The sequence below is a fragment of the Rhinoraja longicauda genome, chromosome 6, assembly GCF_053455715.1.
Source record: "Rhinoraja longicauda isolate Sanriku21f chromosome 6, sRhiLon1.1, whole genome shotgun sequence".
Taxonomy (NCBI): Eukaryota; Metazoa; Chordata; class Chondrichthyes; order Rajiformes; family Arhynchobatidae; genus Rhinoraja; species Rhinoraja longicauda.
In genome coordinates, this window is record NC_135958.1 from 34,806,801 (window position 1) to 34,829,954 (window position 23,154).

Below are 23,154 nucleotides of genomic sequence, written 5' to 3' on the forward strand. Positions count from 1 at the left end.
TTATAACTCTTCAATCCTTTTGTCTTACACTTTTTTCTCATCTCTGGCCTTTATCCAACCATCTACCCTTCATAACCACCCAACCCCCTCCACCTTCCACCCTCCCCTTGCCTGTGTTCACCTACCATCAGACACACCTTCTCCTGTCCCCTCCTCTCTTTGACCCTTCTTCCCCCCTCCTCCCGACAATCAGTCTGAAGATGGATCCCAACCTGAAATGTCACCTATCCATTTTCTCCAGGGATACTGTCTGACCTGTTGAGTTACTCCAGCGCTCTGTTTCATTTTTTTGTAAAGCAGCATCTGCAATTCCTCGTTTCTAAATGTTAACCTACACTTTGATTTACACTAGGTTGCTGTGCAGGGTTAAATCAGCTGCTGGGGATCCTGAGCTGTAATTGCAACCAAGATGATCTTTTCATCGGCTGAGTTCAAGGGAAATTATTTTGCAGATTGTCATTCATAGATAGTTGAAGCAAAAAAAAATGCTGTGTTTACACAATCTGAGATCATTTATTTGGGCTTTAGATTGACCTCAATGGGATGAAACCTGTCCAGGATAAAGTGTATACCAGAGAGCTTCACTCATTTTTGGGAATGCTACAGAATTCCGTTCATTCCCAGATGAGGTAAAGATGGCAGCTTTCTTCCCCTGAAGCACATTAGAAAATCATGTGGATTAATATGATAATCAGGTAGTTTCATGGTTACTGTGACTGAAATTTGGCTTTTATTTCTGAATTATTCAATTACCAAAATTGAACTTGTATCTCCAAGCACTTTGGAACTAGAATTGTAACTTGACCAATGCTGGCATCTCCGGAGATGGGGTGTGGCCATTGGACTCCATGTAGAGATCGCGACAGAGTGGAGTATGACAGAGTGGAGTGACAGAATCTGTGCTGCTTAGCACACAGTCAGTCTGAGACTTAACGTGGGCCCTTGTTAGCCAAGCGCTTACTTTTATTAGCATGGCTGAGTGCCAGCAGCTCAATTTGGAACAGCTGCCACAGCTAGGAAGATTCACCCCAGTGACAATCACCCTGGACTGTTGTTAAAGCCCAACTGGTTTACATTGAAGTTGTTTTGATTCTCTAAATTTGAAACAATTAGAGATGTAAAATCCAGTCCAGTGGGAACATTGGTTGATTTGAGTCAGGCACCATATGGATAATATGGACAGGATACACTTTCAGCTGCTCACTGCCAAGACAGGATTCCCTGCAGCTCTGGAGTTTTGGTTGGAATAATGTCATTGTGGAATTATCACAGTTCAAGATGGCACGGGCATCTGACCACAATCAGTGGTCACTGGGGTAGAATCTCCATTCAAATTCACTGGTGGGATTTTGGGTCATAAACATTTGAATGAAGGATCAAATGCTTACTGGAAACTCTATGGAATTTGTCCCTTCATAGTAGATATATACAATTCAGACATTGAAAAATCCTCACTGATAAAGCTCTGAGAAGTAAACAAAATAATTTAGTTTATATTGAATTGCATTTTGTCATCTTAATATACTTTGTGAACAGAGAATAATTTGTATTCAATAATTGTGAATGAATTGTCCATAACTGTTTTAGTTCAAATATTTTCATATGAATAGCAAAATAATATTGCTTGGATTTTTTAGGGAAACCTTATTGATCATTGCTGGATGATTACATTGTGTAAATCACCAAGTCTCTAATGTAGCTCCAAGGAACAACAGGATTTGATAATTTCAAGGTCTTGTTGAATGTTTATTATACAATATTCCTGTTATACATCTCTCCAATTTGCATAAGTTCTCAATATTGCAGAAGCAATAACCTTGAACCAGATTTTTGAGTTAAAGATCTGAAAACTTCAGAATACCAGGAGCAGTTATCATGACGTGTTTTTTTAAGCACTTGTCTTATCTCAGCCACACAAAGAGCCTTGTGTTTAATGCTGTGAGCTAACTTGTAATCAACTTTTCATCTGTCTTAATGCTTGTTTTATAGGCTGTCAAGCACATTGAAATCTTTTGTCTGATCAAGTAACCTTTTTAATGTCACACATTATAGGATTCTTTTGTCATGACATGATGTGTCATAACAGACATTTTTAATGTGCTTTTCATGTAAAAAAGGTTGCATATGATTACAGGAAGGTGTTAAAAAGTGAACCTAATGAAATCAGACTGCAGTGTCCTCTGATAATCTACTTCACGTTCACGCCTGTCCCTGGTTCCACTTCATTCCTTCTGCTTACTGTTTTATTCCTAGGTCCATCACCCTTTCCCTGGCTTGCCGCAATGTGATTCTCACGTGGAAATTCAAATAGTATCAAATAAAGTTCTCCAAACTTAATTGTGAGGTGTCACCGACGACTGTAATTCCACAAGACACAATTGTATTCCCGTCCAAATATTTTAAACCCTCAAGTCTTTTAACAATGTCACCTTCCTTGTCCACAAGTCCAGTTCTGCACTCAAAATAAACAATGAACAACAGAGAATGCTCTTTCAAAAAAAGGATGTAAAGTGCTGGAGTAACTCAATGGGTCAGGCAGCAGTTCTGGAGAACATAGATGTTTCGGGTCAAACTGGTTGTAGATGGGGGGGGGGGGGGGGGGAGCTAGAAGAGAGGTGGGGATAGACAAAGCTTGCCGAGCGATAGGTGGATCCAGCGGAGGGGATTTTGATTGGCCGATGGTTGTAAAAAGGCCAGACAGGAAAAATTGTGAACTGAGATGATGAGGAGAGAACATGCGTTAAATGTGAAGCCAGAGAAAGGGACATAAGTGGAATGGGAAGGGGAAAGGGGATTGTGGGAGAAGTGGGTGCACATTGAGCTTGTGCACAGGGAGGAGATGGGGGAAGAGTGTGTGGGTGTATGTTGCTTAGTTACTCCTACTTGTTGCACCAAAGTGATCCCAAGATCTGAACACAAGTGTTCAAAAATTCACAATAATTCAACATAATCTTTCAAAAGCTTTGGTACAGACTTCTATTTTTGGATTAATACTAATCCACTTAAAAGATGAGGGCAACACGGTGGAGTTACTGGCTTCTAACGCCAAAGACCCTGAGTCGATCCTGACTACAGGTTTGCAGGTTAATTGGGTTCAGTAAAAACATTGTAAAATTGTCCCTTGTGTGCAGGATAGTGCTAGTGTACGGGCTGATCACTGGTTGGCATGAACTCTGTGGGCCGAGGGGGCTGTTTCTCTGCTGTATGTCCAAAGTCTAATGTCTGAAGTAAAGGTTACTATGATTTAGAATGTATTTTTGAGATGGTAATTCATTTGTTTGGGGAGGGGGGGGGGATAAATATTTACAGTTTGGAAGTATGTGAGGTGCTTTGATCTGATGTGCTGTACTGGCTGTGTTTTTAATGTAACAGTGGGATATGTTTTTGCAATGGAATGATGCAATGAAACGTAAGTAAATGCTGAGATAACTGATGTTGAAACTCTCCGTATGTAGTTCTCCTTTTAAATTACTGGTTTGCTTTCTAGGTTTATAAGAAAGCATCTGCCAGTGTCTCAACTGTAGACACAAGGAACTACAGATGCTGGTTTACAAAGAGACAAAAGTGCTGGAGTAACTCAGCAGGTCAGGCAACGTCTCTGGAGACCATGGATAGGTGACATTTCAGGTCTGAACTCTTCTTCAGATTGATTGTGGTAGGTGGGAGAAAGCTGGGTGGGGGAAGGACATATCCTGAAAAAGTGTTAGATGGTACATGTGTGGGATTTTTTTTTTCTTATTGGGGATTGAAGCAGTGGAGATTCTTCCAAAACAAACAACATCATTGCACTGTTTTTGAGTATACCAGAACTCTGATTGTAAATCCAGAAGAAATCTATTTGTATGCTTGGTCCCAGTTACTCTTCATTTCTCATGTCCCATTTCCATTTGTCTTTCATCTATACAGCTACACTCATATATTTTATAAATGATGATACTGCATGAATGTCTATGGGACATGGAAGCTTCCTACAAAGGGATTGGACATCATTGGGACTTGTAGTTCTGGAAAATTATCATGACACAATTTAAGCTTATAAAATATTTTTGAATATATAAATGTTTAAAGAGGTGTTGGTTTTTCCATGGAAGTGAAATGACAGAAGCTGTCACTGCCCACAGTAAGATGCAATGAGTAGATGATTGCTAAGGAGGGCAACATTGTGTCCACAGATTCTTTGAACTTATAGCTGTCCACTTCAGCTTTTTCATTACATTCTTTTCCCTTTGCAATAGCAATGAGTTTTTATAACCTTCAATATCAGTTTAATTTCTTATTTATTAAATTTCCAAACACCATTGTGTTGCAATCATCCACTGCAAAGTAATGCTGAATATTATAAGAAAAGAAGGTAGACACAAAATGCTGGAGTAACTCAGCGGGACAGGCAGCATCTCTGGCGAGAAGGAATGGAACGTTTTGGGTCGAGACCCTCTGAAGAAGGGTCCCGACCCGAAACGTCACCCATTCCTCTTCTCTCGAGAGATGCTGCCTGTCCCACTGAGTTACTCCAGCATTTTGTGTCTATTTTCGGTTTAAACCAGCATCTGCAGTTCTTTCCTACACGCTGAAAATTATAATTATAAAATTAAAATGATGACATGTAGTCCACATATTTCAAGATTCAAGATTCAAGATAGCTTTATTTGTCATCCAAAAAAACGAAATTCAGTCACCCACAGTCCAACAATAAAAGCATTAAATTAGGCAGATTACACAATAAAGCATTAAAATAGGCAAATTACACAACCCCAAAAACACACAAAAAAACAAAACATCCATCACAGTGAGTCTCCTCCAGTCCTCTCCTCACTGTGATGGAAGGCCACAATGTCTTTTCCCTTCCCCTGCCGTCTTCTCCCGCGGTCAGGCTGTTGTGATTGCAGGCCGCGCCGGACGGTGAAAGGTCCGCAGCGGGCCGACGCAAGCCCTGCGATCCGGGGCGGGCGAACACGCTGTCGCTGCCGCTGTTGCTGCACGTCGGGGCGGTCGTGGCCTATTACTATTTGTAAATAGTGTGAAAAGCAGAAGCTTGGTATATTTTTTGAACTGGGAAAAAGAACTGAACTGAGTTCACCATGATCATAGGCGGTTGATTTCCGATGGATAAAACCTACCCATGTGTCAACTTGCAAGGAACGCTGGAGTTTGAGCTTTTACTTTTAAGTGGATAGTGAGGAAGCTGAGTTTGTTTGTACAGTTATGCACTTGTAAAGTTCTGAAGAAACACTATTGTAATCTGCAAATTCACAAAGGTCTGTATCCGGACAGTGTTATTACAGTGAGAACACATTTTAAAGTTTGTAATCTCTTAGCATTAACCCAAAACACTGTTCTTTAACGTTTAAGGCACTTGATGGAGAAAATATTATTTAGAATGTCACACTGAATGCATCGCATGGGATCTGTGAGTGTGTAGTAAACTGTAAGCGCATGGCAAATAGGACAGCAGGTAGTGCTGCTGGCTCGCCAATCCAATAATGTATAAAAATGAGCTCTCGTGCTGTTCATGCGGAGTTTCCGTGCTTTCTTCATGACCATGTTGGCTTTCTGTGAGTGCACCAGTTTCTTTCCGCATCACAAAGAGGTGCTGGCTAGCAGGTGAATTGGCCATGGTGATCTACCCCCAATGTAAGTGGGTGGTGGGAGAATCAGGTTGCAGCTGATGGGCCTGTGAGATGGAGAATAATTTGCAGGGAAGCAAATGAGGGAATGGGATTGATGAGGTTACTCTGAGAACTCACCAAGGACGTTGGATCAAGTCGCTTCTTATTGTGTCACAGGAAATACTGTATGAGTTGCACTAAATATGATTCATGTGCACATTTAAAAGTAACGTTTTGTGTTCATTTAGAAAACAACATTTTGAAAACATAAAATAACCTTCTTTAACTGTACATTGCTGAGAAGGGTCCCAACCCAAAATGTCACCTATCCATTTTCCACACAGATGCCGCCTGACTGACTGAGGTACTCCAGCACTTTGTGTCTATCTAAGTCCTGCAATGCTGCTTTTGACCTCACATACTAGTGGTGCAGCGGTAGAATTGCTGTCTTACAGTGATGACAGTGCCTGAGACCCGGGTTCGATCCCGACTTCAGGTGCTATCCGTACAGAGTTTGTACGTTCTCCCCGTGACCGCGTGGGTTTTCCCCGAGATCTACCGTTTCCTCCCACACTTCAAAGACGTACAGGTTTGTAGGTTAAGTGGCTTGGTATAAATGTAAATTGTCCCTAGTGTATGTAGGATAATGTTAATGTGCAGGGATACTAGTCGGCACGGACTCGGTGGGTCGAAGGACCTGTTTCCGTGCTGTATCTCTAAACTAAACCAAACTACACTAAACTAAACCTGATGCTGTTATTTCAATGCAAATATTGGCCTGATTCATGGATAGTGTGTTTGTAATATTTCTCAAGTAGTAAAAAGTTAGAGAGTAACATCTTGCAAATTTCAATTCCACCTGTTTACTGTAATAAAAACAATAAATCGGGTGCAGGAGAAAATATAATTAAAAGTTGATATTTTATTACATGATCTTTTTTTATATTCTGTCTATCCTTAGGGCATTTAATCTCTGACAACATCACAACTGTTTCTATTAGCTCACGAGTATGATTTCTCTCTGACAGTAAGCTGATAGGTGTGTGCACACCAAGCATCTTCTAAATATTTTTGACTAGTTTTGTGCAACACAAAGCATACAGAAGTTCACAGCTGAATCCTTGCGATTTTGTTCTGTTGCGTTGTTCATTGGAAAATATGCGTACAACCTTGGGAATTTGATTTTGAGACGTAGACTTTTTTCTACCACTTAGTTTGGACAAAAGCTTGAAGTGTATCTCTCATGTCCAAAATACAACTTTGTTAATAAAATGCAAAAATACATTAACCAACACAAATTCATCAGGGTGCTAAACACTTGCTAAAAAACCCCAATTGAACTAAAATGGATCCTGAAATCATTGTCAAAGCAACTTGAGATGTTCTCTTTAGGTGCTCAAATGACTTTTCTAAGACATCGATGATGGGAACTTTCCATAATGTAAAGTGTTGATATACCAGAAAGCTAAGCCAGAATAAACGGAGCTGCTGATAAAGTCTTATCATCATTCTTTGGTATCAAAAGGCTACCTTCTACTAAAACTGATGCAATTTGGATTCGGAAAAAAATGGTCTACGGAGGATGCCATCTCTCTTGCATTATGTTCAGCCCTGAATCACCTTGACAATAAGAAACCTCTGTCAGGATGCTTTTCATTGACCACAGCTCAGCCTTCAATAAGCAATGCCAAATATGCTCATCCCTAGACTTCAGAATCTTGGTCTTAGGGCCTCCATCTGCAACTGACTTCTGGACGTCTTCATTGGCAGACCTCGATTAGTTAGAATTGGTCATAATTTTGATCGTAATTGGTCATGACTCTGTGGAATTCTCTGCCACAGAAGCCAGTGGAGGCCAATTCACTGGATGTTTTCAAGAGAGAGTTAGTTTTGGCTCTTAGGGCTAATGGAATCAAGGGATATGGGGAAAAAAAGCAGGACTGGGGTACTGATTTTGGGTGATCAGCCATGATCACATTGAATGGCGGTGCTGGGTGGAAGGGCCGAATGACCTACCCCTGCACCTATGTTTCTGTGTTTCTATAATATTTCTTCAATCCTGCCCCTCAACACTGAGTGCTCCGTAGGGTAGTGTGTACCTCCTGTACACTCATGGCTGCATGGGCAAATACAACACCACTTTGATCTATAAGTTCTCCGATGATCCCACTGTTGTTGGCCAGGTTCACAACAACAACGCAATGTTGTACATTGAGAACTTTGAGTCATGGTGTCAGGACAATCGCCTCTAACCCTTAATGCCAGCAAGATGAAAGAGTTGGTAGTTGACCTAAGGAAGTGAAGGGGGTGAACACACCCTGTCCACATCAATGGGGCTGCTCAGAGATGGTTGACAGCTTCCTAAGCATCTGTATCATCAGCAATCTAACATACTCCCCTCACACTGATGCAGTGATCAAGAGGGCGTATCGGTCTGTTTACTTTCTTAGGCATCGAAGAAGATTTAGCATGTTCACAAATATTCAGGATTCTTGGACTTGTCTAGATGCACCACAGAAAGTATTCTGATGGGATATATCTCAACCTGGTGAGATGTCAACTGCTCTGCTCATGACCCTTGAACATGTAGAGAATGGTGAAGACAGTGTTTCAACATCGGCTCAATGTTTCCTCCCAACAAGTCCATCTTCATGCTGCATTGTATCGGGACAGCTGGAAGTATCATCAAGAATGCCTGCCACCCTGGCCATTTGCTTTTTTTATTTTCCACCTTCTGGGAGAAGACACAGATGCTTGAAAGCTTTGACGTCCAGACTTAAGAACAGCTTCTTCCCACTGGTCTAAGACTCATGAACCAATCACCTTTTTCACACCCAATTCCCAGATGTGCTGCCATATAGACACTCTTAATCCTACTTTATTAGCTTATTCCATTACTGTAATATTCCTTTGCACAGCTTGGTTTTTGCAACACAACCGTGCACCATTTTGCACCCGCTGTAGTATCTGTTGTATTTCCCCTTACTCTCTGTATATTGTTTGCTCTGTGGGCTTTATGTGAGAAAATAATTTCACTTGTAATTGTAAGAGATGTTCAACAACTCATAGTGTAAGAAAATAACTGCAGATGCTGGTACAAATCGAAGGTATTTATTCACAAAATGCTGGAGTAACTCACCAGGTCAGGCTGCTGAGTTACTCCAGCATTTCAACAACTCATATATCACTTCCCAGATAACCTTAAGATCCGCCCACAGTACCAAATGAGGTGGCTAAGTAGAATCATTGACCTGACCTATGTTTCACTATCCATGGTAAATAGATTGTGTTAGTGGGTCTCAGTTACGTTATATGTATAGAAGATACATAGACTGAGTCACCCATCCTTCTCTCCAGAGTTGCTGCGTGTCCCGCTGAGTTACTCCAGCATTTTGTGTCTTTATTTGGTGTAAATCAGCATCTGCAGTTCCTTTCTACACGTTCTATGTATATATTGCCTTCTGGCCTCTTTGCCATACATTGTTCTTGTCAGCTGGAAATGGAAAGATTCTTCCAGACCGATATCTTTGACCATGAGTCCATTAGACAGTTGTCTGCATGGCACATCCTACAGACACAATGAGCCAGAGTTAGATAGAGCTCTGGGGGCTAGTGGAATCAAGGGATATGGGGATAAGTTGGGCACAGGTTACTGATTGTGGATGATCGGCCATGATCACAATGAATGGCGGTGCTGGCTCAAAGGGTCGAATGGCCTCCTCCTGCACCTATTTTCAAAGTACTTGATGGAGCCTGTGGGTGAATCTCTGTGTGGATCTGGCAGGATCACCTGAACTCACCAACAAGTACCAAGACTTTGCTTGGCTCCCAGTCAGAGGGGCCCTCCCATTTAGACCATTCCTGTATGGTTAGAATCTCACTCCCAATGCACTCTCCCTCAGGATAGCTGTGACGAAGAAGAGTCGATTCCCCTTTTCTTAGCAGACTGTGGATTTGCTATGAGGTTCTGACAAAGGATGCAAGGGTCCATATCAGAGCTCATCCTGAGTAGCTGCTCAGCTAAAGACTCTCTGAATCAAAGGCTTTTCCCAGGACCACACTCAGCGAAAAAACATCAAATGCTGCTGGCAGACCATCAACTCCGTGAGTATATATATATATATATATATATAAATATATGTGTGTATGTATGTATATATATATACACATATGTGTGTATGTATGTATATATATATATATATGTGTGTATGTATGTGTATATATATGTGTGTATGTATGTGTATATATATATATGTATGTATGTATGTATGTATGTATGTATGTATGTATGTATGTATGTATGTATGTATGTATGTATGTATGTATGTATGTATGTATGTATGTATGTATGTATGTATGTATGTATATATATTGGACGACTATGCCATGCTAGTACGTTAAAATATATTTTTTGATACCTTGAATGGAGAAATAATTGTCCACCATATAGATCTGTAATTGTTCCTCAATTTAAACAAATAATTCCCCCGAAATTCTGTAGATGACCTGATCAAGACTGGTGAAAGTAACCCGCTTGAAGAAGCAAAAGTGCAAATTACAATTGAAATCCTAATTAAGGTTTCTTGCTTAAAGCCTTATGGCTTGAAATCACATCTTGACACACCTATTTTCTAATTTCGGAGGCAAATCTTTCATGCCAGTTCAGATATCAGTTATTGATTCTGGTACTCAGGAAGTGACCCAAAATTAGGCCAGCTCCTGCAATGTCTTGAATGGGGCTTAAACCCATTTTATTATCAAGTTTGTCCCGCTCAAAAGTCACACAGCATTCAGAGCTACCTCAGACACGCACCATTTAACCTGCATTCCTTAAAAGGACAACCTGGAAAGAATACTAAAAAGTATATATTTTTTAAATGTTGAAGCAGGAGAAGGCATATCCCTTCTGACAGACCTTACTCTGCCTGTGTGACCAACAAAGAGCTGTGGGGATGGTCAGTGTGGCTCTCTGCTTCCCAGCGTGTGCTAATGAGCTTGGTGGATCCAGATTGTCATGTTCACGGACTTTGGCCTCATTAGCGCACGTTCCAGTCTCTAGGTCAGTATTATTCTTCTCATCTATTCAAAATCAACTCGGCATTAACATCTATATACTTTAGTTCATTTAGAAATGGAATAATCAGTCTTGGATTACTGTAGAAAATAAATAAATGTAATCATAAATATTTATAAAAGTCATGAAAGTGCTCAGTTTTTAAATATTTCCTACAGATCTCATGACAGGAATAAATATGAAATATAAAATGTGAAATGTAATATTTTATAAATGAAGTATGGGATTCCTTTCTTGGAATATATAAAACCGAGTGTTGGTTAATAAATTAGTAGGTCATTTCTAACTATTGACTCTCGTGAAATCTTATGCTTCCCTCTTTTGAACTGAGGCTCTAATTCGAAATTTTGACATAATTTTCAACTTTATTCCATCTATTTTTTCCGCGGTGCATAGATGCTATCGTGTTCCTGTGCATCAGTCATCGTAGTAGGGTTACCAGAAACTGATGAACCATGACCCATCAGACTCCCACGGCACTGCCTTGAACATATTTCAGTCCGTGTGGAATACAAATGATGCTGTCCACTAAACTGGAGACGGTAAAAGGGCTAACAGTATCCTGCTTAATTTTAAGACAATTGTGCCTCTCCCAGACAACAAAAACACCAGAGAAGGCGAATTCCTTTGTTTACCAGGGCCATGTTGATCAGGTCGTTTAACTGAACTCTCAACATATTAATCCATACGGATGTATAGTTGTGCATTCACTGGGCTATATATAAGTGCACAAACACAAAAGTGCTTTGGATTTCAGGAACACAATGCTTATTCCATTAGCGAGTGCAAGTTTAACCAAGTTAATGAGTTACCAAGTGGAACTACTGTGATATTTTCCAATGGTGGAGGCGACATTCCAGACATCCGATTGACCATTTTCACGCCCACCTTCTATGGATTAATTTGTCAATGATCTCAATAGAAAATTAGATCTGGCAATGATTACAACCATTCACCAAACTATACATGAGATTGACGTCAATGCAAAGGGCTGAAAACCTATGTCGAGAATAAGTTTTATAAAAAATTTAAGATTTAGAGATGCACTTTGAGTGGAACTTTGGTCTAATATGGTTTTCTTATTCTGGTGTGCTGTACACTGCCATGCAAAGTAGACCCTCTGAATGTTTAGGAGGAGGACTGACTCTCTGACATCATTATATGCTGGTGGATTGCAAAGGAGAATGCTACTGCGAACATGTTTGTATGAGTGGTACTGCAGGAGTTCACCTAAGGGCAAAGGTTTATTTGTTTTTTATTTTATTTATGTGCTGCTTGTATAAGTTTATTTCAGGTTGTATAAGTATTTTGTGGGCCAGCTGGGTACCATCAGTGAACCATATATTTTTTGTGCAATTGATTCTCCAGAATGCGTAGCTGCAGTTCTGGTGAGGAAGATATCACGTTTGCAACAGAGTACCCAGTGAGTGGCAGAATGAGTGTGCAGACAGAGAAAAATAATGTTAAATTTTGAAAATACAACAAACTCAATTTTTAACATTGTCATATTTTAGTAGAGTGTGGAAAAGCATATTGCATGAATGAAATTTGCTGCTGCAGTTAAAAGCTTGCGTAGTTTATCTGGAATGCATGTTCAATCTATACATTCGTGCATCACCTATATTTGATGGAGTGAGTGGCTTCATCCTGTTTCTGTTTCTCATTTCTGGGTTTCTATTCTGTCTTTTCATTCCATTTGGTGTGTACCTATTTGGTGTTTTTATAATGTTTTCACATCAAGTCAAGCCAAATGACGTGAAGAACTTGTGATGATAAAATACAGATTATTTCTCATTAATTCAAAATGGAACTTGCACTATTTAACTGGTAGATTGCTTGGCTATTTGGCACAGAGTATGCAACAGTGGCATATCAGGGCCCTACATAGAATGGTAGGATGCAAGTAAAGTCCAAAAGCCCCCTTGTGATTTTTTCTTTGACTCTATAATCAAGCATCAGTGAAGGCCAGCACATCCTCAGGATGAACACCTCTGTGTTGAACCTTCAAGCTCTTAGCATCTCAGACTTGGGCAGTCAGAGTCAGTTTGTCCCATTGTGAAGGGGTCAGGTCTTCACCTGTGAGTCTCTTCCACAATTTTGTGTTCTTACCTTTTCTGAAGACTTCCAGGTTCTGGCTTTTTATTGGAATTACCTGAAATAATCACCCTACCTCGAGTTCTACCACCTCGACGGCCAAGTTTAATGGGAGCAATAATATCCTAAAACTGTGAACCGATATCAGTTTAATCTCATTCCCTCTTCATCGTCCAATGAAAACCTGAACTGACCATATCACTTCTATTTTTTTGTGACTCTCGAATATAATTGAGAGATACCAGCGTTAACAAATGGCTAGTATGTGATTGTTTCAAAATTTAGCATTCCATAGTAAGCGATTTTATTAGGTGAACAAATGTTAGCAATAGTACAGTATAGGTTTTGCTTAATTTTGTCTGCAGATTATATTCACTAAAGTTAAGTGGTATTATTGTGTGGCTAAATGCCCAATTTCCAGAATGAAACCTGGGCAAATATCAATATGTAGAATGATTTGGATATGTTTAGTTTCTTTTGTATAAATTGACTGAATGTTATTTGATTTTTGCAAATTTTATGCTCGTGGTTTCTTCGTATTATTTCCTTTAAAAAAAAAATAGAGATAGAAGGTTGCAGCAAGAAAAGTCATTGATTAGTGAAATATAAATTTTTAAAGGACCAAGTTGGTGTCATTTTAAATCTGAAAAATGTCATCCTGCTTAACATGTCAGTGTACACTTGTTGTTCTGCGAGCTACACCCTCTTTATGTCGATACCCATATCACAAAGATGACTTTTCCTCCCTCGCATCAATAAATATTTCTGAAAATAAGACTTTTAGAGCTGAATAATTCATTATTTATGATCAGAAGACATATTTGAGGAAATGTAATACCCATTTACCACTATCTTCTTTCGAGAGTGTTTGTCTCTGGTCGTGGATTTTCTTTGTCAGAGGTTGTGACATCTATTCTCCATATGATCTATCAAATGTACAGACAAACCCGACTGTTATTTGTTGCAAAAGGATCATGAAGAGCCAGTATGGATCCTAAATATCAAGTGTGGAGGTGGTTCAGCAATAATGTAATGATATCACTGGTTGCATTTGGGAACACTTGGTGTTTGTGATTGAATTTTAAGGAATTCTAAGTGTCCCCCATCGTCTGGTTAGCAAGATGGAAGCAAGCTGTTTGCAATGGTCCGAGGCAGGCTACCTTAAAACAGCTTCAACATTTTATAATAAGCAGAATGTGCAAATGATAAGGAAACCACCAACATCATGGATTTTGAAATTAAAGTTTACAGTCCTTGCACCAGAGAGCAGTTTTCATCTACAAAAGAGAAGTTGCAATGACAATGTCGTCAAATAATGAGCACGATGTTAACAAAAGAAAGGCAGGCGAGAAGAAATTGGGATGAGGAGTGTGGATTCCATCACAGGGTGGCAGCTGATGGTTTTTCAAACGAAGGGATGCTTTGAAATGCTGGAATGAAATGGAAAACATTTGGTTGACCTTTGAAAAATCACAGGTGTACAACCGTCCTTCAACAAGTGAGTTACAGGTATTGATCAAATGCACCACCAACAGAAAGTTAATCACTAATTCCTCACCCAATACCTCGTGTGCTATAATAAGCAAAACAACAAAAAAAGCATGTCCTAACATCAATGAGGGGGTGAAATGAGATTAAAGGTCAAGAAAACAAGATTGCAGCTAAATAAGATTGCACAAATATCTACAAAAATCGATAGGTAGATTGTGCGGCATGGTGGCATAGCAGTAGAGCTACTGCCTTGCATGCTAGAGACCTGGGTTTGATCCTGACTACGGGTGCTGTCTGCATGGAGTTTGTAGGTGACCTGCATGGTTTTTCTCTGAGATCTTCAGTTTTCTTCCACACTCCAAAGACGTACAGATTTGTATGTTGATTGGCTTGGTGTAAATGTAAAATTGCCCCTCGTGTGTGTACAGCAGTATTAATGCGCGAAGATCGCTGGTCAGTGCAGACTCGGTGGGCCGAAGGGCCTGTATCTCGAAAACTAAAAAAAACACCTAAATAGAGAAACATCATCAAAAATGTTGGGAAATGGACTATCAAGTGAATGGGTGGGTGAACCTGATTTGAAGGTGAGGGTAGTTGTGATTTACAGTCTCTCCTTTCAATGTGGCTGTAGAAGTCCTCAGAGACAGACATATTCTTGAAATTTGTACTCACTGGGGATAGACTGGAGGCAAATAAAGATGAAATGGAGCAGGGAAGAGAGTTGAAATGGCTTATTACACAGTTGGAGTAATATGTATAAACTAAGAGGTGAGGATATGCTGGCTGCTTTGAGAGAGGAAACCACCATCAATATAAAGAAAGACTAAAGAACAAAATGTGGTTTTTTTTTTCTGCAAAAAGACAGGAACAGTTGGGATGTAGAAGCAAGGAACTACAGATGCAGGTTAGTGGACAAAAGGACACAAAGTGCTGAAGTAACTCAGCAGGTCAGGCAGCATCTCTGGAGAACATGGATAGAAGACGTTTCAGGTTGAGCCCCTTCTTCAGACTGTTTGTGGGGGGAGGGGGAAAGAAAGCTGGAAGATGGATGAGCAGGGCAGAGTGTGGCAGATAACTGGGATAGGAGGTGAATAATAGGCAGATGGTTGGATCTAAGGCCAGAGATTTCTTGTGATGGTCCACATGCTTGTCATACGTTCCCTTTCCAATGTTACGGCAGCTAACTGTTGTCACTGCCCCACGGCATTTCCTGCCTCACGTGCTGGGAATGTGTATTGATTATGTTTACCCAACAATTTGACATTTCACTAGCCATGCTACTGAAATTGTACACCAGTGAGTTTAAGAATGCCGGGAATATGTGGGAAGAGATAAGAACAGAAAATGCATTTGACAAGATGGAAGGCAGGAAAAATGAAATGACAAAAGGTCAAGAAATGGGGAAAGTAAAGAAATATAAAAATGGGACCTCCCAGATTAGCTATGGTGATCTGTGTTCATTGTGGAAAGCATAACATTAGGATAATAAAACACACACTTTCCAACCCAATGAGGAGATTCCATGCAAAAATTAATAGTTAGTTGGAGAGGGAACGAGGCAGGGTATAATCTCAATCCTTACCTGAGATGTTGTGTCATCCACATTTCCACTGTTACATATCCACTGATGTACTCCAGCTCTCTTCAAATACCAAAAGGTCAACAGTTTAGTTTAGAGATACAGCATGAAAATAGGCCCTTCCGCCCACTGACTCTACTCTGATCATTGATCACTTGATCACACTAGTTCTATGTTATCCCACTTTCTCATCCACTCCTTACACATCAGGGGCAAGTTTACAAAGGCTGATTATCCTACAAATCCGCATGTCTTTGGGATGCGGGAGGAATCCGGAGCACCCGGAGGAAACCCACATGGTCACAGGGAGATCGCACATGTTCCACAAAAGCAACACCCGAGATTAGGATCGAACCTGGGTCTCTGGAGCTGTAGGGCCACAGCTCGGACAGCTGTGCCACTGCGCTGCCCTTCCTCAACATTTCTGGTTATTTTGTGTGTATTCTTTCCTACAGGAACTCTTCTCTCTCCGTTAACTAATACACTGATTTGTCCTTTACATGTTGAATTTCATCTGTTATTTCACAGCCAGATATTTGAGTTTTTTTTGGTAAATTCCTGATCTCATATCGATACAATTTTTCATGCTTTCCACCTTGCCCTTGAAAATTGAAGAAACAAAACTATTTTTTCATCCCATGACTTCCACGTGTCGGGTGAAGTGAGCATTACTCATAAAGCTGATTGGGGGAACACAGTGTGCTAATTAATACTTTCTGAAAAAAAAAAATCTGTTGCTGCAAATGAGCCAATTAGAACTAATTTTCTTGTTGGCCAGCATCATGTGACATAACTTGACCATATGCTTTTCTTTACTTTGGACCCAATGATGGATTTTCCTACCTTATTGATGCCTATTCTGAACAAGGGTTCACATCAGATACATTTTACGATGTCAATGTAGGTTGCCCTGTCTCGTGTCTTATGTTTCATGCGCTCCAAAGCACTGCAGTTCTTCCATCAAGCAAAATATTTTGCTGAATTGATTACATCCATGGCTAATACAATTAGAATTGGACACAAGGCTTGATTGTAGTTTAATGTGACAGATGTGTGGATGGGGTTTAGGCATGGTATTTGGTTGAGCTATATTACTTAAGGCATGACAACAGTGGGCAAAATGAAACGCTTTCCTTAGTACTTGAGGCATGACAATAATGGCACGAAACGATACGTCACGATACGATAGAACTTTATTTATCCCAGGAGGAAAATTGATCTTCCAACAATCATAAACACAAGATACATGAAAGGTGAAATTAAAGTGACGAGTGGAAAGGATTGGGAATGTGCAAAGATTGGGGAGGGGGGGAGGGAGGGGGGAAGGGGGGGGAGGGAGGGGGGGAGGGGAGGGGGAAGGGGAGGGAGGGGGGGAGGGGAGGGGGGAAGGGAAGGGAGGGGGGAAGGGGAGTCAGTCTACCCCACAACAGAAGGGGGAGGAGTTGTACAGTTTGATAACCACATGGAAGAAGGATCTCCTCTGGCGTTCTGTGCTGCATCTTGGTGGAACCAGTCTGTTGCTGAAGGTACTCCTCAGGTTGACCAGTGGGTCATGGAGGGGTTGAGATGTATGGTACAAGATGCTCCGCAGTTTGAGGAGCATCCTCCCCTCCAAGACCAACTCCCAATGAATCCAACTCCGCCCCCAGGACGGAGCCAGCCTTCCTGATGAGTTTATTAATCCTGTTGGTGTCTGCGGCCTTCGCCCTGCTGCCCAATGGGCCAACTTTAACCCTTGTCCCTTGATGAAAACTTAGCGAGTTGCGGAAGTGGCGGCGCCTAACGGCTGCGGCTCGCTAGCAGTCTGTTCGTCTTTTTTCCTTTTTTTTTGTTGTGTGTCGGTGTTGGGATGGTTTTTTTTTTTTTGGTTGTGTATGTGTGGGGGGGTGGTGGTGTGGGTGGGGGGGTGGTGGTGTGGGGTGGGGGGATGGGGGAAACCTTTCTTTTTAGGTCTCTTCCTAACATCGCCCGGTGCGGCTCGGCCGCTGGACTTAACATCGCCCGGCGCGGCTCGGCCACTGGACTTAACAGTGCCCGGTGCGGCTTGGCCGCGGGGCCTTCCATCGCCCGGTGTGGCTCGGCCACGGGGCCTAAGATCGCTGGTGCGGCTCGGCCGCTGGACTTAACAGTGCCCGGTGCGGCTCGGCCGCGGGGCCTAACATCGCTGGTGCGGCTCGGCCGCTGGACTTAACAGTGCCCGGGCCGCGGGGCCTAGCATCGCCCGGCGCGGCTCGGCCGCGGGACTTTTCATCGCTGGTGCGGCTCGGCCGCTGGACTTAACATCGCCGGTGCGGCTTGGCCGCGGGGCCTTCCATCGCCCGGTGCGGCTCGGCCGCGGGGCCTAACATCGCCCGGTGCGGCTCGGCCGCGGGACTTAGCTGCGCACGGCTCGGTCGCGGGGCCTTCCATCGCCCGGTTCGGGCCGCGAGACGTCTCAGCGCCCGGTGCGACTCGGCCGCGGGGACTTCCATCCCCTTGCGGGGACTGTGCGGGTCGGTCGGGGACGAGCTGTCTGTCCGTGGGCGTGGGGAAGAGAGTGGAAGTTTTGTTGCCTCCATCACAGTGAGGGGGTGTTTGGAGTCACTGTGATGGACGTTTGTGTTGGGGTCATGTGTCTTGTGTTCTTTTTTGTGTGTGACTGCTATGTAGTTTCGTTCGGTACCTTGGTACCGAATGACAAATAAAGCTCTGTTGATTAAATAGACTGGTGTGACCATGAAGTGTTTGCCTTTATCGGCTGGAATCTTAATCTGTTCTTCTGAGCCTATGAGCGGAACACTTGCAAGGGAACAGCAAAACTTTCCATCAAAAGTGTAGATTATGTTCCAATGAAGACATCAAGCCTCACCTGCAAATTTAATCTGAGGTCTTCATTTAGTTATTTAACATTATTTATTTGTTCGCAGAATCACTTGCATGAAACATGTTAATACCCAGTCATAAAGGCAACTTTATCAAATATCTTAGTGGATATATATATATTCAAAAATCTTTTGCACTTTAAAGAATTTTATGTGGCCGCTGTTGGGCGTTTCTATGACTTTGGGGATCTTTTGCCCTTGTGCAGAATAGTTCTGAATGTTTGGCTATTACGGTTAAATCTCCATAACCATTGTATTAAACTGGCAACATTGTGATTGAAAACATTTTCTTCAAACATTTTTTATTATTAGTGGATTTAATAGTTAAACGCAACCTTTTGTGTGTGTGAAGGCAGTTATTACTGAACAGCGGGTCTTTTCTGATACCTGCCGTAAAACCATCATATGTCCAATTTGGGATTAGAAACAAGTTTTTAAACAGAGAATGTCTAGAAGAATGTGCAGTATGAGGTATCAAAAATGTGTTATTTTCTGAAGTAGAATACAAAAGCTGAAGGAAGCTGCAGGAAAAATAGCTCACAATGCCAAATAAAAAGATAAGTGACTAACAACATCTTGCATCCAACATAAACCATTTCCATTGCTGGTTGTGTGACCCTGGGTGCAGCTTCTACAAAGCTGAAGCTTTTAGCACTGAAATTAAGGTAGTTCAAAATTTATTGCTAATAAGTATCCCATTTATTCTTTTTTTCAACCACAAATGAAGAAGGCATTAGGCATTCAAATTCTGCATTCATTTTATATTTACGTGCCCCCCCCCCCCCCCCCCCAAGAAATAAAGGTACTTTAAAAATTGTTTGGAGATTGAAAACCCAACACTTTTGTGACCATCTGTGCATTTATTTTCTAATTTTGCTCCACATGTTCTCTGCTTCCCCATTTACCAGCCTCCAGTGCTTACACTACAATAAAATCCTCCTCTGCTAGGTAGTTTAACTTGTCAATCTCTTTTGTGGATGTTATTCCTTTTGTTGATCGAAGAGAACTCTCTTGTAGAATGTAAACATGACTTCCCCTACCAGAAGCTAATCTTCCTTTCCCCGGGATGAGCTGCCTGAGACAGGAACACTCAATTCAATACAATTCTAGAGTATCTGCATCAGCTGAGGGTTATGTTCAAATATACAGTTCCTGTTTAGGAATCCAGTCGTCTAACTGTGGAGCAATTGTTTGGTGGCTTGGTACACTGCAAACAAGGAATCAGAATGCAAAAACAACTGTATTCACAAATCTTCACTGAAAAGTGAATATACTAAGTTTCTGATTGCCAATTGTTTTCAATGATCCATTTGCTTTGTGCAGAGCCCAAAGTTGAGTGCCTGCTCTTCACTGAGGGGTTTTATTCAGAGCAATATTGTTCACTTTAGAGGCTAATTTAGAGAAATTCATCACTGCTTGTTACTTCAAGTAATGAATTCAGTTCTATGTGGGATCTTAAAACATGCAGAGTGCAAGCAGGTGGTTGGGAGTGGAAGAGCCCCAATCTCCTTTTTGGCAGGCCCGTGTTTAAATATTGGTCTCGACTGTCATTTTACGTCAAGCTCCACAATAGTTGAGTATTGCCTGTGTTTAGTTAGGCCACCAGGTGGAGCAGTATGTAGTTATAAAACATTTTAAATCTTGTGGGAACCTGGCCCCATGCCACACTGCAGAAGCACACCTCACGTCGGTGCCTACAAAGCCATGTTGACAATAGATCTGGAGATGTCCTGGGCTGAAGCTGTCTGCTATTCCGGGCAGACGCATGACGCAGGAAATTAATAAACTTTAGGCGGAGGGAGTAAGAAAAAAAGTTTAAATCAATAAAACATTCTTAAAGTTCCACCGCAGAAGTGTATCATCTGTTGTGACTGATATATGAAAAAGGCTTAATATTATTGTGGATTTCTGAAGTACTTTTGTCAGAAATGTCATAACTAGATTGAGAAAAGTAAAGTTGAAAGAATTTCAAGGACAAGATTTAAAGCATGCTTACCATCATATCTGTTAGATTTTCTGTGGGGAAGCATCACTTATAACGGTGCTGACATTAACTAATCTTTTTTACTTAAGTCATATTTTATGCCATTGCTTCAGGAGCTGCGTCTAGGAAATGACTAGACAAACAAGCTCTTGTCCCAGTAATTAATTATTCCTTCATATTCTTCTACAGGGTAAAATTACCGGTGTTATTGATAAAGCCGGCAGACATACAGGAGGGAGGGAAACCTGTCTTCTGAATAAGTGCACAGAACTGAAATATTTTGACTTGCACAAAATTTCCAGATGCCCGCGTGCAGACTCCTAGTCTTTTCTCAGCGCTTCATATGTGGCAGGAGAATTGTCTGGTTGTCAAGATTTGTGATGACCTCAAATTGTGTCCGTAGCAGCAAATGTCATTCTTTTGTTGTGACGCTGAGAGCCGGCTCTCGACGCATTGGCGATGCGATTTTTGGAGAGCTTGTGATAAATTGATCTTACATTTTCGAAATCATTGAACCCCTACTGATTATTCTGTATGTAAATTCTCTATTCACCACAACATAAAGTTTAGAAGCCTCCCACCTCTCCAGGAGACACTAAAATGGATTCTGCACCACATTGTTCCCAGCTCTGGTCCTTTGACGGGTTATGTTTAGCACCGCTTTGTTTTGTTCCTCATAATTGCCTAAATGTTCTCTTCGGGGTCTAGATTTAATCGTGGCCAACTTAGAATGCCTACTGTTTTTGATAAAGCACTGTTGTGTGTACCAGCCTTAGTGTTTCCGCATTATAATAATGTGTCGCTGTTGGGGTACAGCATTGTGGCAGCCCAGTGCTGACGCCCATCAACAGTTCCTGGACAGGTCACCTATTGAAATGTAAATAAGCCTCACCCCCATCAGAGCTGCAACAATAAAGGATGTGAGACCGCATTACTCAAGACATGACCACTGCGGACATAAAATTATACTTAAAAGATATTTAGAATGTGATTCCAAAATGAAAAATCTATACAGTTAGCTGTCGTTTAATTTTCTGACTTATACAATATGCAGTAGACCTATTGGAAGTGTCCAAGGAAGTGATAATAAACATTTTTAATGACCATTGTAGTAAATTGATGCAAACATGATAATGCAAGATATTGAACAATTGTTTATCGCAAAGGCTATTATATCTCCTTGCAGCATTAATTTAGTTTACCTTCATTTCACTGGGATGACAGTGTAGGATTCTCTGTGCAAATGAATGTCTATTGTAGCCGGAGGCTAAATCAGCAGAAGTGAAAATGTGTGACCATGCATACACAGGATGAATGTTTGGTTATGTATCGTCAAAAATTAATGTACATTATTTGAGTGTATAAAATGAGTCAACACTTTGAGGTTAAATCTCGTGTGCAACCTCAAAATCGTCTTCTGCTTTCCTTTCAACAAGATCGGTTTTGTATAAAAATAAATCAGTTTTACCATGGGCAAGAACAAAAAAATATTCCTTTCACATGCCAATTATCTATTTTCCATTAAACATTGCCCTCTTTATTCTCCCCTTTTTTTTAAACTTAATTTCTCCTTTACTTTGAAATTATTCTTTTGGAATTTGTAACTCATTAAGAATTTTAGATTCACCATTATACTGCTGGTGCAGTCCCGGCACTTTATTTATTCTGAACTATTTAATAATTATTTCTGATTTGTAAAGCATTCTTTTTACTTTACTTTGGTTAAAACAAAAAGTTTTTACTTTGATCTTGAATTAGTTAAGGGATTGTGCTGAAAACGTAAATATTTCCTGGGCTGCTGTGAATTTTGAACCACACAACTTAATGCGGAAATATGATTGCAACCAATGGCATTGAATATGTCTTTTGATTTTCACCATTTTAGAAGCCCTCTGCTGAATTGTTTGAATATAATTCAAAGTTGAACAATGCCAGATATTACCTTTCAGTAAGAAAATCCCAGACCTTTTGGGTATCTGCGCTTAAACATCCCCTTTAAATAATCAATTTTAATTCTAACAATTTGGATTCGTACATTTATTATAAACTTAGTTGTTTGAATGCTAAGAAACATTAAGAAACCTTGACTAGTTAATTTGATCTGCCATCGTGTTAACAAGCAAAACGAACAGGATAAATGGATCTTGAAGTGATGAAACTTTTTGTAGGAATACATATTTAATCTCTTATTGATGGTTTTCCTATGTTTAGTGGCAAACAATCAGACAACTCTGTCTATGGCAAGGTTTTTTTTATTCAAGTGAGGGTGGTATCACATTTTCCAAACGCACTTTGGGCAGCTTGCATGTATGAATTATGAATTATGCGACATATGAGACACAAAGTTGATAATTCAAGGGAATCGGATCAGTGAATATATATATATATATATTATGTCTTCTGCGTGGTTCAAACTATCCACTTGTACATGAGATAAATACATGACATCCTGCGAGACAGCAAAC